At 39.1% G+C, this 15,814-nt stretch overlaps 1 protein-coding gene across 2 annotated transcripts in view; it reads right to left on the bottom strand.

The window, feature by feature from the left end:
• The window catches only part of fam110b (family with sequence similarity 110 member B), a 37,673-nt gene that overhangs the window by 11,993 nt on the left and 9,866 nt on the right, over positions 1–15,814 (bottom strand). The window lies entirely within an intron of this gene.

The raw sequence follows: 15,814 nt of genomic DNA, 5'->3' as shown, positions 1-15,814 counted from the left end.
ATTCACACAGACCTTTGGTCCCAGAAAATACCCATAAAATTGCCAGACAAGCGTCTGTGTGAACACAAACTCGTCCCGTTAATCTTCTGGGATCGTTGCCGGAAAGAGGACCTAGTCAGATACACGGATAACCCTCTGTGTGAACAAGAAGCCGAAACAATGCCATAATGGGCGTGTCGTACCGAGGACGCGCGCGTCATCACAACAAAAGTTATGGTTCAGCTCCTTAAAACGAGAGATAACATGCATGTAAACATTCACCACAAGAAATGTTGCAAACTAGATTGAAGCAGTTATCAGGAAATGATAAATGAGACGCATAAACAATGACGCACGTGCCGTAGTGAGGACACGCGTGTCATGGCAACATGAAGTTGGTTCAACTCTTTAAAATGAGGGATTTACAACATTCACTATGAGAAATGTCAGCAAACTGGACTGAAGCAGATATCAGGTAAGTTAGCTCGTTACTTACTGCGTTGAAACGGAGATCATTCAGCAGCATAAAAGAATATTGCGTCACGTGCTCATTTGAGCTATAATAAAAGAAAATACCCGCGCGTCATCCCAACAAGATATATCGTTCAGCTCCTCAAAATGCGGGTTTAAATGCATATAAACAATCACAATGAGAAATGTCTGAAAACTGGATTAAAGCAGAAATCAGGGAGCTCGTCAAATATCCACTCAGAAGCTGAGATTATTCACCAGCATGAGAACGGCGCATCACGCACTGCTTTATAGTCTTATCATAAACAAAAATGCACGCGAGTGGTTTCTGGAGAGAGAAATAATAAATCATTTGCAAACTTCAGACGCTGCGTAGAAGAAAGGGCAGGACTTTCAACAGGTCACGTGTATTTCCGTGACCATCAGATGCCGGCTAATCATGGCAGTGTGAATGAACAAAAAATCTAAGGATCCCGGAAAAATCCAGGATGCATTTTCCGTGTATATTACAGAATGTCTGTGTGAAAAGGACTATAGGCTTTCCTGATTTGCCCAAGATCGAGCGGAAATGTCCCTGGCTCAACATCTTTATGTTAATGTCGGAAAACATTACGAATAACCAGGTTTAGTTGGATACCAAATACCATTCAATCAGATTTGAGGGATAAATGTTAAGTCTCCCTGTATTAAAATGCATAATTGCATACGTTTTTCCATTGATCATAATTTCTACATGCTTTAAACCTGCTTGAATGTAATTCCCTCATTTAGTATACGCGGATTAATTAATATGCTAATTAGTCTCCGCCTCTACTCAATCACATAGCTCAAACCATATATAGGAATATGCAAATTAGTCCCCAACTTCATCATTTCGTGAACATATTTGGTAATTTCAGACACATAACTGCCAAATCCGCCAATTTAACAATGCATACATGAACTGCACGTCTGCAGCACGGTTTTTTGGCAATGATGTTAACATGTTAGACTATTATACATTGTATTATACAGAGTTCAGCATGTGTGAGTATAAATGTGATGATTACGTGTGTGTGACGTAGCAAGATTTCTAACCATGGGAATGAAATGTCTTTGAAAATCCCAAATATAATGGCTAAAATACTCATTAATGGTGTTGAATAATACATTTGCACATGGTTTGTCTTAAATTATATTAAAGGTAGGGTAACAGATTAGATCCAGAAACATTTTTAGTTATGCTTGTTAAAAGTCTCCTCGCATCCTGATAGCAATCATTGTGTGAAGTTGTTTAAATGTATTTGTTGAAATTTATGTCATCTGTGAATATGTGAAAAATTTTTCAACCAATCATAGATATCGGTCCGAACGGACGTTTCCTTTTTTGTCCCTCATATGTAAGCGCAATTTAAATGCCCACTGCGCAGCTAGTCCACGCAGATACCATACGTCATTGGCGCTCACCTCCTGTCTGTAAACAGCGAGAACAGCAAACTTTTCTGCTGAATTGACAACCTACACAGGAGCAACAAAACAAAATACATCTTTTATAACAACAACAAAAACTGCCTGGATCAGCAAAGAGCCAAAACCCAAATTAACATCGGCAACTTTACTGCTTTACCACGAGATGCAAACAGCTACAGGAGGCAAAGGGTCTGAAAGGGTTGTTGCACTGTTTATTTTGGTAAGGTAGGTACGCGATATGTTTGTATTGAGATGGATTCAGATATTCTACTTTGATGAAACATTGTGTTGCTTATGAAATTTGTGTTCATTTACGGATTACCGCAACGATATAGTTACTATGTCTACACAACCGAAAGTGTGCTTAAACTAATTCTGATGTAAACCAGTTGTTTATGTTGGTAATTTTGGAAATGTTATTCACTTTGTACTGCAAAGTTTTCTCACTGGTGAATGCAAGGGCGTAACTTTTGGGTCTACCATTGGGGGGGTTAAACTTGCCGCATATTTATTTAATCATTTTCTTGTGTAAAAGGTAACATACTAATTTGCTGTTCCTGTATTAGAAATACATTGTGATACTTTTACTGATTCAGACTACTTAGCGTAAATGCTGCGGTTCACTTGACTATTTATGCCATAATGACACAGTATTTAAATTAAGTGTTTAATGACTAGCCAGCAGTGGCAGCTTCCACTTAATTGATTTTTTGGGTGTGTTCAATATTTTATCAAAAAAGAAACAAAAACGTAAATATTAACTCTTTCACCGCCAGCGTTTTTTTAAAAAGTTGCCAGCCAGCGCCAGAGTTTTTCATGATTTTCACCAAAGTTTAATGTCTTCCAGAAAATGTTCTTCTTTAAATATATAAACATACAATATACCAAATGAAAGAACAGACGCTCTGCTTTAAAAAAAAAAAAACAAAGTTTCATCCTACCATCAGTGGTTCTTTTGTAATCAGCTTTTGAATATGGGTAGGTTTCTGCAAAAACACCACATTTTGAGCAAAAAGCAGAGATAATTCCATTTTTGTGACGGACTTTTCATAGAGATCATATTCAGAGCGATCTTTCCAACAGACACGGACATGCAGCCGCTTGCCATAGGGCAATACTTCCGGGTTTAAAAAGTTGCGGAAAGACGGAAAATCTCGTCATGGGCGGGGAAGCGTTTTCTCTTAACTGACGAGATATCTCGTCAATGGCGGTGAAAGAGTTAATCAATAGCATCACTGTATTGGCACCTACATACAGGAAATGTATTATGAACAATTCAACTCTCAATACATTACACAATACAGGGTGGCACACTGGAGTGCCGCTTGCACCTTTATTTAGAACAGATTTCATTTATTGGTGGGCATCACCAAAACTCACCATCCACTAACAAAATCTAAACAAAAGCATGTAAATACAAAAGAAGGCTTATCTGTAGAAAGGCTAAAAAAATGCCTAAAAAGGATACAAATTGTACCTGCTGTGTTGACTGTCTCTTGTTACAACATATTAGGCTGCAACTTAACACAGATATCATTCAGATAAAAGCACCAAACACCTGTTTACATCTCGGTGTAAAAGAAATTAACTGTGCACACACTGACTTTAGTTAAGAGGTCCAATTTGTCCTGATGGATGTGACACACTGCAACATGGTTCAGCCTCTGCTGTTTCATAGTTGTGCGTAACCTGAGGGCTGTTACACTTGGTATTAAGATGTGTTTTCATCGATCAGATCACAAGTGGACGAGAGAGACACATCACGTATACACCTGGTATTTAAATCCGTCTTTTTTGTCCACTTTCAACCGCTTCTGTTCTGAATACTGTGAGGGGGTGGTCTGTGGAGACGGTGGGCGAGTCTCTCCGCTGTCATTTAAGTTATGATGAGTTTAAATGGACGCAAACTAATATTATGTCAGAGTCCACTGCTTGTTTAGCAAGTAAACATGCTGCACAGTGTTTTGTACGTTTATATGTTAGAGCTTTTTCTGAATTTTTAGCGCAATTGATGAAATAGGATTGCGCAACTTTCACACGCTTTCAAAATGAAACTACGGAGATCAGCTTTAGTGTTATCAATGAAAGGCTCAAAATAGCGCTGTTCACCGTTTGTTCGTGCGTGTGTACCTCCGTTTGGTCAGGATTTTTTCTCTTTTTGGCTGGTGTCGACCACCAATGAAAAATCGTTGTCTGGCTCGACTGCCTGCTTTTCAATTTTCTTTTCATAATGCACCATCAGCTTTCTCCAACCATTCATCCCAGCCACTGCGCATGCGCAAAATAGTGAATAAACTTGGTAGAGAAAGCGGGTTGTGTAATACCAAGTAGTCGGTGCGGTACATTACAGATAATTTGAAATATAATACTATCTTTCTTGCTGGCAAATGAAATTAATAAAGAAACGAACAAAAGTGTTCATTCTGAATATTTCATATTTACTTTAATCTAAATGATGTGATGATATTGGGGGGGTTATATTAGCTGGATTTGATTTTTGCGGGGGTCATGACCCCCGTATCCCCCGTGCAAATTACGCGCATGGGTGTTTTGAAAGAGGCATGACTTTGGATGACGATTTGACTGGAGCGTGGGATCGTGATTGCATTGCGGCTACCGTTAGCATTTTTCAAAATGTGATAATGTAAAAATCTGACTTTTCCATGTTTAAGTGCTATAATTGGGTCCCCAGTCCTTCTGTTAACCTAGAAAATGTGAAAATATCAACCCAGTAACTTTGGTAAACCATTCTCTGCAAGCATGTGAAAAAATAGGTCATTGAAATTTGGTTCCCCTTGTGATGTCAGAAGGGGATAATACCGCCCCTTAATCTGAAACTATCCAACCAACGACACTGCCATTTAGTGCAGAGATCAACTCATTTGCATTTTAAAGGACACACCCAAAAACGCTACATTTTTTCTTACACCTATGAAGTGTCAATTTTTAAATGTTAAAATAAATTTATAAGGTATCTATAAGGTATTTTGAGCTAAAACTTTACATACATACTCTGGGGCCACCAAAGATTTATTTGACATCTTAAAAAAGTTTTGTGAAATGTCCCCTTTAAAACACCACAGAAAAACAACATATAAACAACAATAAAAACTTGATTTTCACCACAGTGGGACTTTAAGCCATCAACAAGAGAAAGTGCTTCTACACCACTGTTATTTACCTATTATTTTCCCTCTTTAAGGTTAAGTTTTGGTTAGGGTCTATATAGAGCAGTCTACAGACAGCAAGTACATAGTACAGTGCATCCTACATTCAAAGATACTCCCATGCCAATAAACACACCCACACAAAACCACTGGATAAAAGCCTGCTTTATATCTAAAATATCTTATTTAACTTGTTTTTCAGTTTTGACAGACAATCATACAACAAATAGGCATCTTCAATATAACATTATTTCAAAATATCTGCAAATGGTTGTTTTCTTCCTGCTGCATTGATCTCATTGATTGAAGTCTTTAAATTGTCAGGCATTCACTGTGGAGCACATAAACGCAGAGAGTGAATGATGATTGTTTGTGTGCAGAGCTCACGGTGTTCATTGCCTTTCACTGTGTTAATGAATCATCATGACACTTCAGAAAACCAGCAGATGCTGGAGCGTTGCAGACTCACAGGATTAGTTTGGGATTTTAATGGAGAGTTCCTGCATACAGGAACATCCCAAGAATTACAAAACTCAGGGGATTCTGGCGCAAACCAGACGCTGCTTGATGCTCGATTGAGATATAGCACCTCTCGCATAAGATCAAGAACAACACCTTCACCTTTGTGAGAGTTTTGACAAGTACAAAACCTGACTGCGAAACTCAAGACTATCACACTGATTAAAGCTGCCTATTGCTGATTTTCACAAATGTATTTTTGTATGCGTACATCCATAAAGGCATATTATGTCACGATTTCACCAGGACATTCTAAACTTTGGTTAAGATACTTGTAATGTGAGAAGGAACCAACTGACTCTGAGATCACCACCTCCATGTTTAGAAACTTCTAATACGATGGCACGAAATCCCAAAGAGAACAGATTGGGATGTTATAGCGACTCACAAGGAATGCCTTCAATTCTCATGTGGACATTTTGTATTCCATTCAGACAGCATTCCTTACAGGGCGTGCAGCCGACTTTCACAGCTTCATTTATCTGTGAGCAAACACCAAAGGCTGCATTATCATTCCAAACGGACCCCGAGCCATGAATCACATACAGCAGCATGGACTTGAGTCTGTTCCCAAATCTAAAGCCAATAGTGTCAACTTAACTTAGTGCAAGACTCATATACCACTTCAACATAAAACTGAGGAGCAAAGAGAACAAAATGGTGTGAAACTGGAACAAATGACCATAGTAAAATTCCTGGAAAGATCAATCTGTAGTTGTCAATGAAAAACAAAACACTCGAAAAACACAGGACTCAAGAACCCCTTTTTGCTGGGGCCATTTATGTTCAGGGCTCCTCAAAGTGTCTCATTCTTTAACACACACAAACTTGAATGCTACTAGTGAGCAGACTTCTCCAACCACAAATTAGCTGGTAAGTGAGGCCAGTTAAGTAGGGGTTACAGCTAGATATGTTGAAATTTTATCATTAAATTCTTCCAAATTCTAACACCACCAGTCCAGGGGTCTTATTTATAAAGCATGCATGCGCGTATAGCAGTTCCTACACAAAGATTGTGATCTATAAATAAACTAACTTGACAGGAGAATGGGCTTGCAGAGATCTGAGGATGCACTCTTGCATGCAGGTAATCTGTGATTAATATAAAATTTTATAAGTCTTAATATTTTTTGGCATTTGGGTGCACGTAAACTTTTAGTAAGGATCCTACGCATAGTTTTATAAATGAGACTCCAGGACAGTAAGGGTGTTTTCAGACCTGTAGATGTGAAGTGTGAAGTGAGTATTTGCCAATGTATGGTAACCCATACTTGGAATGTGACCTCTGCATTTAACCCATCCAGTGAATAGTGAACACACGCACTGCAAAAACCAGGGGTTAAATGGCTACAATTTCAATTTCATCTTGGTTCGATTCGCATTCACAAGGCAAATTTCCATGCGCATCAGATTTTGTTAACTCGTTCTCCGCCATTGACGAGTGAACTCGTCAATTAAGAGAAAACAGTTCCCTGCCAAAGACAAGTTTTTCCAGCAATCCGTATTTCCTATTATCCACTAGGTGGCGCTCTTACCCAACATATAAAACCCGGAAGTATTCCCAAACAGTTCAAACTCTGTGTATGTTTTGAGAATCGCTCTGAATCTGATCTCTATCAAAAACAGAATTGGCTGGCAACTTTTTTTTAAACGCTGGTGGGGAAAGAGTTAATACAAGTCACATGCGAGTAAACTTTCCTTTAATTGGTCAAGGTGCAGCTGTTTATTTTCCATGATTCCCGGCCGGATTGACAGACAGCAGCTTTGCGGGATTATTGTGTTATATTTCTTCATTATTGTTAGCAGGAATCAAAACTTAGACGGGACAACATTATTACAATGTACCTATTGCGGAGAAGAGCAATTAGAAGACATTTTATAAGGAACAGGTGCGCTTTGGTTTTGAATGCCGTTGACATGCTCACCAGAGTTCGTTACCAAAGAGCTATCAGGTATGTTTATGGTTAATAAAGCAATAAGACAGCCTGTTTGTTTGTCCGTTGGGTCGGATTGCTTTCAAACATATAGCGAACCGCTCCAGAGTTCGTTTGCAATCAGGCCAAGGCCACCTTGTTTAGCCGGTTTCGGAGCAGTTGTTTTCGTGTGGATCTGAGCATTGATTGCCATGTTCACATATGCCTAAACGCAGAGCCTAGGGAGAAAAAGCACCAGGTTCCGAAACAAAGGCTCAGGTCTGAAAACACCCTAATTTACCTTCAGACTGACTTTTGCTGTTGTCTTGGGCTGTTTTCTGAGAGTCCAGCCATGAGCATCAACTTTTAAGGATGCCGTATCTGGTTAAAAATAGTCGAAGACCCTTGCATTCTGCCACCCTGCATTAATGATTAAACTTGCCTCATATAAGCATATTTTCACACAGTGATGTGCTCCCCACCTACTCATCAAGAAATGTGTCCAGTATCTAAATGCTACTCATCTTTGCTGGCACTCCCATCGTGCCTTTCACTTGCGTAGTTGTGGATGCCAAACCAGCACCAGCTGAATCAGTGCTTCTCTTTCATCAGTACTTTTCTTTACACTCCAGTTTTAATGAGTAAACAACTACATCAATAAAAGCAAGAACCAAAGAACATCAATGAGGCTTTTTCACTAAAGTAAAGAAACCTGAGGCAGCCTTTTTCAACTGCCACTTTTTGTTTCTCCACACTTAAGTGTCTGTTGTAACAAAAATACAAGGATGCCCATCTGGAAAAACTTAAAAGGAACCATTTCAACAATTCATGAAGAATCATCCATCACTGCTTCTCTTAAAACATTAGACCCAAAATCTCCTACAGCAAGGCACTAAAGGAGCATTCACCTCAACACACAGTATGGTTTAGTTTGAGGAAACAGGTTGGAGGTGTGGCGGCTTTTGCTAAGGGTGCTTTTGTTTATCAACAAGGCCAGTGTGGGATAGGCTGGCCTTTTTTGATGAGGAAAATGAATAGACTTGTTAGCATGTCAGGGGCTGAAATAAAGAGCGCAATTCACTAAAACAACCTTACAATTCTTGCATAGCTCTGCTGTGGCCGGCACCCATAGCTGCTTAATGAGAGCACATACTGAGAGAGGCTATGCTAACTCTCTCCCTTATAAGCTTTTGGTTTGCAGGGTCCAGAATTACCTGCCAATTGCGGGTGAACTGAAATATGAGTAGTTTAGTACAGAATGATACCAGACTGACACGTGAACTTCACAGTATGGCTGCTCAGGAATTCTGACACAAAGGAGAGAGCGAGCGTGTTTGTGTTGGACAGGGAGGGATGTCTTATAATCATTATTACAGTAGACAAACAGGAGTCTGGGGAAGGATCAGAACAGGTAGGAGGGTGGAAAGAGAGAAAGAGTTTTTGCTGAGTAAGGAGTGCTGCAGTCTGCTGCTTCACAGTCTTTAAATGTTTTGTTAGGGCTCAGATGGCCAAATTCATCTCACACACACACACACACACACACACACACACACACACACACACAGAGACCAAGGGCACAGACTCATTTGAAAGGCCCTCCACAGCTCCAGTGGGTCAATGTATATAATATAAGACATGTGCATGCTGTGCATGTGTGTCCCCTTCTGTAAAAGCCCATCTAAAAAAATGTGATTTACAGTTTTCCACATAAAATCATCCTACATAATGTAAAGAACATTCAGTGAAAATATAACCTTGACATCTTTAATATTGACTGAGTTGAAGACATCATTAAAATTAAAGTGAGTTCACAGACTGAACGATCTTTTGTTTGTGTTCATTACATTGAGGCTGATTATAGGAACTAGGGATGTGCATCTCCATAACTGAGTCCGAAGCGATATGCATCTGCATACATAGCCTACGATGCAATACATTAAAAGATACATATGAAGCAGCTACTGATTCAAAATGATGCGTTTCTTTAATGCAGTATGATGCAATGAAACAAATATGATGCTAAGCAATTTAATACGGTACAGATAGTTTCCACACATTGAATTTGTACATGAGCATCTGAACCATTATAAGACCCACTTTAAGACTACACTGTAAAAAAAATGTTGCTGTATTTTTTTGTTTGTTTAATGAACTCATAAACTTATAAAATGAAGTTGACATATTTCAACCATATTTTATAAGTTAAAACAACTCATCTCTAGTCAAGATAATGACTCGCAAATCTGAGGTGATAAAAAAAGTAAACTCCATTTCGTGTCTTCATTACTTTCGCCAACTGTACTCCCGTGACACAATAAGGTAAGCAAAGCTTTTGGGCTATAACAGCAATTGTTTAATTAAAAGAATACAAGAAAATGGCATCTACTCCAGTAAATGCTTTGGTACCACCCACATGTTTTTGCTTCCGACGCCTATGGATTTGTAATTACTTGGTTTAGGATAGCCCCATGTTATGCTCTATGTGACTTTCATAACACGCCTCGATATCCGTAGTGTTGTGATAAGTCCGCAGGACATAGCAACCGTTTAGAGAGGAGAAAGAAATATTAAAATATTGGTCACTTTCTAAATAATAAAAGTATGGCGCATCTATGAATAATTAAACATAAATAATTTTTTTACTGATGCAAAATATGTTAATAGAAAGGATGCATCACATCAGAGCCGATGGTGTGGTGGGCAGCACTCCGACATGGGTCGCCAAAAGTGCCAAAGCACCACGAGTTTGATTCCCGGCTCGTGGTCATTTGCCGTTTCCATACCCCTCTCTCCTCCTCTCTGTACTTTCCTGTCCTCTCATCTATCACTGTTTAAATACAGGTAAAAATGGCCAAAAGAAATGCATGGCATATCCGATGCATGGCATCGTTAACTTTTTATGCCAATGCATCGAGTGAGTCAGGGAATCCTTCAGTCTCTAGGAACAGTTCACCCAAAAATGACAACTGGGTTATGATTTATTTCTCATTCCAAACCTGTATACATTGATTCAGTGATACATTCTTCTAAATAAATTCACACAGCAGTTTTCTTTGGTTTTTAGAGCGTGACAGATGAGATCAATATAAACAGTCAGAGAATGAAAAACAGTGGCTTCTAAATTCTTTACAAATCTGTAAAATAACAGCACATGCATATGGACACGCAGGTAAGTAAAAAATGACCGAACATTAAAAGTAAGCCTATAAAAAGTCACTGCAAATATTTGGGGTGGTGAATATTATCCCACTTCGGCCTCTGTTTAGTACAAACCTAAACAAAAGCTTCTCAGACTGGTGCGTCATAAAAGCTAGCTAATCTCTATTTTATCATGCTGCATGCCACCATTACTAAGGAATGCTAGGTCAAATAATGTGAAATAATCTAAAAGACTATAAAGTTAGCGCAGTTTTTAAAATAGCTTGGCAATTTGTCCCCTTCTTTCCGTTGCCTTTGGCTACTCCAAACATCTCAGTAACCAATCAAAAGCCAGAAACAGAAACACCCACTGAATGTGCTGTAATATGACAAGTTATAGCCAAAGCCCTTGCATCAGGAGCGCACACATATACGCATATAAACAGAACACACATACTAATCCCACACATCAGTTTTGTTTAAAAACCTAGTAGGCTGCCTTTTTTCGTGGAGGACGCTCTCTTATAATGTACTGCGACAAGCTTAGTAAACAAAGTAAAAGCCAAAAGAAAGCAGATGTGTCAAAGGAATTTATTTAATAACAATGATTTTTTTTTCATGCCTGAGAAAAAAGTAAGAAAATGTTTTTTAAAAAGTGCCAAATTTTGCTCTGCTCTATTAAGTCTGTTTGTAACTGCAGATGCAGTATTTCGCCACTGTGGTGGTGCTGTATCACCTTCATCACAGTGCGTCAAAGTTCATTAACCATCCTAAGAAATGTCTTGCTTATCCTAACCAAGCTATTTTTAAAAGCATAATATCTTACCCTTCCTTCAGAGCTCCATCTAAAGCCACGCCCCTCTAAAACACATGAAAACACAACAACTCTTAGATATTTCTTGATCCAGACATTTTTCTTTATAGCCATTTCTAAGACTTTGCCTTCGTTTTTACATCCTTTTCTTGTGCTATGTTTTGTCGGTTCAGGAGGTAGTTGCGCTTTGCCTTCCATTTTCGCTTGGTCTGCATGGTGTAATACATGTTGGGTGGCCAGATCTGCATAGCAAAACCAGCTCAATTGAAACTTACCTAATGACCAAACCTCCAAAACTTTGCTTTCATGAATAAAATGTATCTTACCATATGATTTACAGCTGACAAACAGCTGATTTAACTCAGGAAAAGAAAAAAAAACAGCAGCAAAAGTTAAAAAGTAGTCCTATTCAGCTGGAAAAACACAGAAATGACAACACTGCTCATGACGGGAGATCTATCAAAAAATATTCTGTTTCATGTAAGGACTTCATGTGCTATAAATATATGCCAATAATATTATTAGATCATGCAAAGGATTAAGATCTAACATTAGAGTCTATTAAGCAATAAAATGCTGTAAAAATTCAACTATTTTCCAGAAGGGCAAGAAAGGTTGACACTTAAAGGTACATTCACATTATAAGCGACTAGCAGTAGCAGAGCGACGCGATCCTATTGATTTCAATGGAAGCTCGGCGGCATCCGGCGACTCGCGCATGGTAGCCTGTCGCTCTGTCTCTTGTAGCTAATGTGACTGGGGGGTCAGAATGGACAAAAAACACCAGCTTTTGGCATTTTTGAAAAGCGAGGCCTTCCACTGGAAACAACTGAAAACATACAAAACAGAGCTTCTGTGAACTGTAAATGTTAAGCTTATGTTTTAATTGAAAGTTAGCTGAAAGTAAGCTTTTAAATTAATATTGAACAGGGCTTCTTTGAATTATTATTCAATATGTAGCTTGTTTTTGTTATAGCCAGTTGAAATGACATGATGGTACCAACTCCAGCTCATGTTGCGCCAGGAAAAACCTTAAAATTGCTTCCTTATCCAATGAAATCTTTTTGAAAATCCTTTCCACATTTAAAATGTATTGATTCAAAAGGTGTGTAGCATGTGATATACACACCAATGAAACTAGCATCAGTTTGTTGTGGGTGTGACTGCTTTTTATCGGATTAAAAAGCAGCTATAAAGTATTAATTTTTGCACAATCCTAAAGGCCGTTTCACACGGTACGCGGCAACCGCGAGTGTTTAGTTCTTTTTCAATAGGAGACGTGCGAAAACGGGGGCGGTTACAGAGGTGAAGCGGAGTTGGTCCACACGCCTTGCTCATGCACCCAAAATCCTATTCATTCTACGGACATGGTACTTCATTACAGGCGCCGTTAAAGATAAACATATTTGCACTAAATGCTGCACAAAACGCTTCCAATACAAGAGAAAATCTGAAGCCGCGCGGCGATTTTGCCGGCTACCGCGTACCGTGTGAAACGGCCATAAGATAATGGAACTCTTATTTGCTGTAGCTATTAACATTTTTACGCCTCAAAGAATTATGGCTTATAAGTAAGGGACCGAGAGAGAGATAAAACTGAAAGAGAGGAGGACGGTAATGCAGGGGGCAATACAATTCGGGGTGCAGGATTACAGACAGCCAGTCGTGACATCAGCCTGATGTATGACTGTGACACCAGCTGAGACAGACATCCACGCTTATCTGCCCTCTGCCATCCACCCCACTCTCTCTCTCTCTTTCTAATCTAATTACAACCCCTCCACCATCTGCTTGTGTTAGCAGACAGCAGATCCACGACTGAGGCCGGTGCAAAGTATCAGTTTTATTAAATTTTCATAAACCAAATCTTTCGAGGACAACCTGATAGTGCTGTTCTTTTAATAAGTGAACCGAGTGGACAAAGGCGCTGTGGATTCAGACCTCACCCCCTCTATTTATCAAAACAACAGTCATCGTCATAACCTCACCTTCAAAATCGTCCTGATTTGTTGAGGAACTGAGTCTGGTATTGAGCAGATATCAGTGATCTGTGGTGTCAGATACTCATCTTCCATGACTTCATGGAGCGAGTACACTGAAACCTTTATACGAAGCCACGGACACATTCAGTCTTCATTTCTTTCTGTACTTATTTTATTTGTGCAGCGATGTACATATTCTAGAGACTGAAATAAAATTTCTTGCTTTCTAACTGTGGGTTCACACAAGATGCGAGTTCAACGATTTGCGCGAGTAGATTACATAAAAAGTCAATGCAAAGACGCGTGTTTGCAGATGTGAATGATGCGATATGGGTGGCGTGTTTGCCACAAAAACACGCGCTATTCGCCTAAAACGCGTCTTCGCCCAAGTTAAAAAAAATATTGAAACATTTAAAAATCTGAACTTTGGTGGATTTCCTCGCTGCCTTAACCAATTAAGACCCTGCTGTAGTAGTGACGTGATTACAGGAAGCAAGCAGAGTGGTGGAGTCTCAGAAGCCCCTCCCATGACGCGAACTTCACGTGTGGCTTTCACACGTGAATGAAGCGAGTGAACTCAAATGTTCAAGCGTTCAACTACGCGCGAATACCGCGTTTTTGACGCCTCTACGGCTGGTGGGAATGCACCATCAGAAGAATTTAATTTCTTAGAAGTTATAATTTTTTCTCGGAAAACTTCTTATCTTTTCTGTGATTAAAGGTGCAGTAAGGATTTTTTGCAATAGCACACAGAAAATAATCTCATTGCCTGAATGCCTTTTTCTGCCTTTTTGCAACCAGAAGCAGTGTATACATAAAATACATATTATTTTAGTGAGAATAAGTGTACTGTACAAAATGCAGCATGAAGTTAAAACAACTTGGTTTTGCAAGTTCAACCTACTATTTTAAGTGTTGACTTGTGATAAATTGACATAACTCCAGATTTCCCTCTCTTCCTGAAATGCACGGATTTGAAAAGCTCTGTGTCCCTGATTGGCCAGCTAATCTGTATGTTGTGATTGACCTGAATGCCTCTAATGTCAGCGGGAAACGTGACGCTCCTTACCATGGTTGAAAGATTTGGTTGCTAACAGGAGTTAATTTACAGGCTGTGAGTTTGAAGTGGGAGGAATTATGATAATGTCGGTCTTGTCTACGTCACCAATCCCAGGAAGTAAAACTGTTGCCTACAATCCGTGTGTGTGTTGTAGTCCAAGAAAAGAGATTTACGTTTGAGATGATAACTCGCGTCATCGTTTACTTTGGGGTTTGTACCTTTTGCATATCGTTAATGTGTACTAATACACACTTACACACCAAAGAGAATTTAACAACGTGAATCGGACAATAGGTGCTCTTTAAGTTAAAGTAACATAAAAAATATATGGTGATTTGACTTCTTTTTACAGTGTGTGGCAATTTTAATACTGACATCAATAAAGATTGTTTTGCCACAATTGTATCTAACAACAATGGAGGTGACTCAAACATAAACATTTCAACACCAGAGTTGAGCCATTTACATCAAGTGGTTGTGCATGCAGCTGATGTCTTTCTCTAGTTGCAAAAGTATGGGGAAAGGTCGGCTCACAGACAAGCCACTGTAAGTCACATCTCTTAATCCCTCAATAAAACTTGTTTTCACCTTTCTCCAAGCAGTACTTCCTGTGAAAACGGTGTGAGAGCATAGCACGCTTGAAAACAGTACATGAGAACTACTTTCCATTCTCAAAGAATGCCCAGCTTGTTTCAAAATGTTTTTGCCATTTCCAAGTTCCCACTACATCACAGCACAAACATTGATAAAGAAACGAATCTAAACACAGCACCAGTCAACCATGTAATGTGCAGTTGGAAAAACACCTGGAAAAATTGTGTTGTCAGGTTGGAATTCCATACAAAATATTCAAGAGCGGCCAAAAGCTAAACGCATTAGGTTTGTTGACTGTATTATGCTCGTGGCAACCACCGGCTCCAAAAAGGACTTTTCATTTAATCATGTGGGTCCGTTCAATGATATACATCCATCCCCTGCTAAGTGATTTATTGCTGCCTGCATAAAAATGGGATTAAATCTAAATAATCCCCTCATGATCATTTATAAAGAAAGTATTTCTGGCAGTCGTCCATCCAGATAAAAAAAATAAGGGGTGGTTTCCCGGACATAGCTGAAGTGTAGCCCAAGACTAAAATGCATGTTTGAGCTGCCTTAATTTAAAAACACCTAACCCTAACATCTCTTAACATATATAAGTGCATTTAATTTGTCTCAATATGCACATCAGTATTTTTGTCTATTTTAATGTCCTAAAATAACTAAGGCCTAGCCTTGGATAAATCTAAACTCTTTCTGGAAAACTACCCCAAAAGGTCCACATC

Source organism: Paramisgurnus dabryanus, chromosome 6, assembly GCF_030506205.2.
Source record: "Paramisgurnus dabryanus chromosome 6, PD_genome_1.1, whole genome shotgun sequence".
NCBI classification, from domain to species: Eukaryota; Metazoa; Chordata; class Actinopteri; order Cypriniformes; family Cobitidae; genus Paramisgurnus; species Paramisgurnus dabryanus.
The sequence above is the reverse complement of the archived record's forward strand: the minus strand, read 5'-3'. Positions and strand labels throughout refer to the sequence as shown.